This window comes from Choloepus didactylus, chromosome 21 (genome assembly GCF_015220235.1).
Source record: "Choloepus didactylus isolate mChoDid1 chromosome 21, mChoDid1.pri, whole genome shotgun sequence".
Taxonomy (NCBI): Eukaryota; Metazoa; Chordata; class Mammalia; order Pilosa; family Megalonychidae; genus Choloepus; species Choloepus didactylus.
Window position 1 is genome coordinate 22315220 of NC_051327.1, and position 6000 is coordinate 22321219.

Consider the following 6000-nt stretch of genomic DNA (forward strand, 5'->3'; position numbering starts at 1 on the left):
GTTTTTACTCCATGCTGGCAGTGCCCCAAAACTGGCTCATTCACCCCAGTGTCTAGCACAAGGCTTGGCTGTGGAAAGCATTCAATAAACAAGTAAAGGAATGAATGAATGAGTGAGTGAATGAGTGAGTAAGTAAATTCAATCCACACAGACCTCCCAGGAATGATTTTACAGCCAAGGGCGGTGAGTTCAGCAAGTTAAGTCAGATGCCAAGGACCACAGAGACAGTTAATGGGGTTTCAAAGTCCCTTTTTCGCAATGAGCAAACAAGCATCGTTGAATATGGTTTGGTCTCTAGGCAGAGCTGGCCCCTGGCCCCCAGAGGGTCCCTGTCAGAGAAGCTCAGGCTCTGTGAGATGACAGTCCTGCCCCTCAGAGTCCAGCTGGAGGGGCAGCCACGGCAGACCCCATCTGGTGGCCAGGAGACTCTCCTCTGGACCTCCCCCTGTGGGGCATGGGACTGACCAAGGGCCCATTGGCTGTGCCATGGTGTCCATCAGGCTTCACACCCACCAGCTGCTTCCAGCCAATGACTGGACCCGAAATGATGGGAGATGGGAGTTCCTTGCCAGCCAGTTTTGGATCCAGGCTTCCCGACAGCCTGGCTGAGTCTCCCCTAGACTTACAGGATGCTCCACTAGGCCTTCTACCCCCTCTCCTTCACCCAGGGTCAGACCTGTGCCACGGGGTTGACGGTTCTCCCAGCGCTCCCCATTTTCTCCCACAGGTGGGTGTTTCTCCTAAAAAACCCTGGGAGGTTAAGTCAATCTTCTTGAGGGATACAGAGGGAATCCTATTTGCCTTCTGAAAGGGGTCTGTAGGAATGAGGACCCAACAGCACCCTCCCAGGGAGTGAGGACTGGAGATGAGGACCCTGGCTGGAGCGCCGTGAAGCTCACCCCCAAGAGAACCCTTTTATACCCAGCAATCATGTCCACTTGCTGTCAGTTGGACCTCCTAGGTTGGGAATTAGAACATTTTCAGTTACATCTCATAGGGCGAGAGCCTGCCCTGGAGCTCGGTTTCTCTCCACCCTCATTCTGCTTTCCTCTGCGATGGGCAATCCTCGGGGATGTTCTCCCCACCAGGCAGCAGGAAGAAAATGAGTAGCTTCAGTCTCAACTCCTACCAGCCAGTCACCCTGGGAAAAACAGCTCACTGTGGGAGTACAATATCTTTGCCTCTGATTGGCCTGGCTTGGGTCACATGCCTGCCTCTGACCAATCACTTTGACCAGGGGAATCAAGTGTTCTGATTGGCCAGTCCTGGATCACATGTCCATTCTCTAGACCAGGGGATGGGGTTTTCCAACCCGATCCACATGGAGGGCTAAGAGAGCGAGTTTTCTCACAGCAAAATCATGGTGCTGCCACTATAAGAGGGGAAATGAATGGCAGCAGCCAAGGGCAATGGCTGTCAGCTATGCTCAGTGAGCTCCATGCTCTGGAAGATGAGCAGAGAGGAGCCCAAGCCCCATGGGGCTTCCATTGCACATCAGGTCAGAGCTCAGACAGGGTTGGGGGGAAAGGCTCCCAGTGGGTTCCAGAATCCTTGGGCACCCCTCATCCATCTTATCTCCCAGGTCGGGGAGATAAGATGAATGTGTAGACTGTGTAGACAGTCTGCTGCAGAGGCAGGCTTTCTCTTGAGGACACAGGGGAACGATGTGTGGGGGCATCTTTGAGAAGGGAAAGAAAGAATACTGAATCCTGCAGCTGGAAAAGTAAGTGGGGAGCAGGGGGTGCGGGTGGGGACGGGACCCAACCATGAGCTGTAGCCAAGATGCCCCAGAGTCGATAGTGTACAAACAAATGTCTGTTAAAAAGAAGACACTGTGAAGCAAGATTAGCTGGGCTAATGTTGACAAATGGGTCTACACCCTCATCTGTTCAGAATCCAGAATCACCTGGTATTAGTGTTCCTTTGATGCCTTTCACAGCTGAGCCTGGTATTGCCTGGTCCAGAAAAACAGGGCATTTGGATTTTTTCTTTTAATGGCAGAATTCTGAAGCTAATGAGGCCATTACTCTTCAAAGATTAAATTTGCTTTGATGGGCCAATCTGTAATCATATTTCCAAACAGCTTCTATTTAATTACTGCACAAAATGAATGAGATTCTTGAGCAATTTGCGTCTGATAAACTCACCTCCTGTTTTGGTTCCTGAGACAAAGACAGACACGGGTGGGGTGGGAGGCATGTACTTGGCAGCCTCAGAGAAGGGTCGACAGGCAGACTGTGACCTCATGCAGCAGTTGTCTCCCCAGGAGAAGAGGACACCAAAATATCAGCAGGAAGGACGAAAGTGGGAAAGGTGAGGCCACGATTCCCTCTGCAAGAGTATCAACCGATGTTCCAGGTAGGATTTTTTCACTAGAACGTAAGCTCCAAGAAGGCAGGGGTTTTATCAGTCTTGTCTACTGCTGCACCCCAAGTGCCTAGAACAAAGTGTGACAGCCACATGGTGCTCAGCAAATGTCAGTTGAGAGGAAGCACTGGAGAGACTGGATTGAAGTCTGGGTTCTTACGGCCCAAGGAAAGTTGTTGTGGGAGGAAACAAGTTGTCCATTTAAACTGAAGCCTGCCACCGTCTTCCCCATTCCCTGGCTACTCTGTAAATCCGTTTCACAGCCACCACGGCCAACTGTGGGGAACCACCCAGAATTCAGGCTCCCTCGTACTGGGGATGGCACCTCGTTTTGTTTGGAGGGACCACCTCGCCCCCTGGGTTCTGTCTGGGTGGCAGTGTCAGCCAAGACACCAAGATACCAGTCAGATGCTTCCTCCCCGAAATTTGAGTCTCAAGACTGTCAGGATGCCTCAATCACGGGACTTGCCCTTGGGAAGACGGTTGCTGCAAAGGAGAGGCTAGGCCTCCCTATAATTGTGTCTAAGATCCTCCCCCCGAAAGCCTCTTTGTTGCTCAGATGTGGCCCTCTCTCTCTAGCTAAGCCAACTGGGCAGGTGAAATCACTGCCCTCCCCCTACGTGGGATCAGACACCCAGGGGAGTGAATCTCCCTGGCAACACAGGATATGACTCCCGGGGAGGAATGTAGACCCGGCATTGTAGGATGGAGAACATCTTCTTGCCCAAAAGGGGGATGTGAAAGGAAAGGAAATAAGTTTCAGTGGCTGAGAGATTCCAAAAGGAGCCAGGAGATCACTCTGGTGGGCACTCTTACACATGTGCCAGTTTGAATGTATTGTGTCCCCCAAACGCCATTATCTTTGATGTAGTCTTGTTGGGCAGACGTTTTGGTGCTGATTAGATTTGCTTGGAATGTGCCCCACCCAGCTGTGGGTGATGACTCTGATGAAATATTCCCATGGAGGCGTGGCCCCGCCCATTCAGGGTGGGCCTTGATCAGTGGAGCCATATCAATGAGCTGACTCAAAGAGAAGGAACTGAGTGCAGCTGTGAGTGATGTTTTGAAGAGGAGCAAGCTTGCTAGAGAGGAACGTCCTGGGAGAAAGCCATTTTGAAACCAGAACTTGGAGCAGACACCAGCCACGTGCCTTCCCAGCTAACAGAGGTTTTCCGGACACCATTGGCCATCCTCCAGTGAAGGTATCCGATTGCCGATGTGTTACCTTGGACACTTTATGGCCTTAAGACTGTAACTGTGTAGCCAAATAAACCCCCTTTTTATAAGAGCCAATCCATCTCTGGTGTTTTGCATTAGCAGCATTAGCAAACTAGAACAACACACAATCTAGACAACCCTTTTTAGGTTCTAATGAATTGGAATAGCTAGCAGTAAATAACTGGAACTATCAAATTTACAACCCAGAACCCTTAAACCATGAAGACAATTGTATAAAAATATAGCTTATGAGGGGTGACAATGTGATTGGGAAAGCCATGTGGATCATACTCCCCTTTGTCCATTGTATGGATGGATGAGTAGAAAAATGGGTGCCAAAAAAAAAGGCACCCAGTGTTCTTTTTTACTGTAATTGTTCCTTTTCACTTTAATTTATTCTTATTACTTTTGTGTGTGTGGTAATGAAAATGTTCAAAAATTAATTTTGATGATGGACACACAACTATATAATGGTACTGTGAACAACTGAATGTACGCTTTGTGTGACTGCATGGTATGTGAATATATCTCAATAAAATTGAATTATTGAAAAAAAAAAAGACTACTCTGCCAGGCCCCTGGGTGATTTCCCTGTGGGAAACTCCCTCCTGCCTCCCTTCAACCCTGTGAGCTACCCCCAGAGCCTCCTCACAACTTTATTTTTTTACTTGATGTATCTAGTATTCCTTTTCTGTTGCTTGCAATCAGATACACTCCTCCATGCTGCAAGAGCCACAGGGTCGCTTCTAATGAGGGTCTCCAGGTAGGGAGGGAGCTAACCTGATGCCTCATTGGGGTGGTGGGTGCTGCAACAGGAAGGATGGGTCACTGTGGGAATACAGGTGAGGGGCCCCCGGCTCAGTGCGGGTGGGGTGGGCGGTCGGGGATGAGGAGGCGGCAGGGCTGGCGAGGAGGAGAGAAGATGGAGCCTGGTTTTAGCATTAAAATACCATGTCCTGGGCAGTGAGATACGGTAGGTTAGTATAGGCTGGAGTGAAATGGTGACATATCCTAGAGTAATTTGGGCAGATGATAAAAAATATATTTACAGCCTCCCCCTCCCCAGCCCCAAGGATCTGGGGGAAGGTGTGGATGTGTTGGACATCCTCACCTGGACTGGTGTTGATGTTGTCACAAACACTGGGACTGGTGGTTTGATGTGCTGAGCCCTCGAGCATGGGACTTGCCCTTATGAAGCTCGTTACTGCAAAGGAGAGTCTAAACTTGCATGTAATTGTGCCTAAGAGTCTCCCCCTGAGTACCTCTTTGTTGCTCAGATGTGGCCCTCTCTCTCTCTAACTGAGCCATCTTGGCGGGTGAACTCGCTGCCCTCCCTGCTACGTGGGACCCGACCCCCAGGGTTGTAAATCTCCCTGGCAATGCAGAATATGACTCCCGGGGATGAATGTGGACCCGGCATCGTGGGACTGAGAGTATCTTCTTGACCAAAAGGGGGATGCAAAATGAGACGGAATAGTTTCAGTGGCTGAGAGATTCCAAATGGAGTCGAGAGGTCACTCTGGTGGACATTCTTATGCACTATATAGATGACACCTCTTAGGCTTTAATGTATTGGAATAGCTAGAAGTAAATACCTGAAACTACCAAACTCCAACCCAGCAGTCTGGACTCCTGAAGACAATTATATAATAATGTAGATTACAAGGGGTGACAGTGTGATTGTGAAGACCTTGTGGATCACACCCCCTTTATCTAGTGTATGGATGAGTGGAGGAATGGGGATAAAAACTAAAGGACAAATGGGGTGGGATGGGGGGATGGTTTGGGTGATCTTTTTTCACTTTTATTTTTTTATTCTTGTTCTGGTTCTTTCTGATGTAAGAAAAATGTTCAGGGATAGATTGTGGTGATGAACGCATAACTATGTTATCATACTGTGGACGGTGGATTGTGTACCATGGATGATTGTATGGTGTGTGAATGTATTTCAATAAAACTGAATTTAATTAAAAAAAAAATACCATGTCCCAGGAAACCCCCTAGTGCTGAAAACCTGGGATGGCCAGTCACCCAAGATGGGGCACCCAAGGGATTCCCTTGTGGCTGGAGGAGAGAGTGTAGGGGAAATAGTGGAGAGAAATTAAGAAGGGGAAAGATTATCTGGAGTCTTGTTGCCTGTGGAAGGAGATTTGGATCTTATTCTAAGAACATGGGGAACCTTGTGCACTAGCAATGAGATGATGAGATTTGTGATTTTTTTCAAGGATTTCTCAGCCTGCTGTTTGGAGAATGGAGTGTAGGAGCAAAAAAGGGGGCTGGGAGGCCAGTCCAGAGGCTGCTGCAAAAGCCACCCCACACAGAGGCACTGCAGGGGGTCCATGGTGGCCTTGGCTGGTGGTGGATGTGGAGTGATTCAAGCAGTGCTACTGAGCCTGTGGAAGTGATTCTGAACCT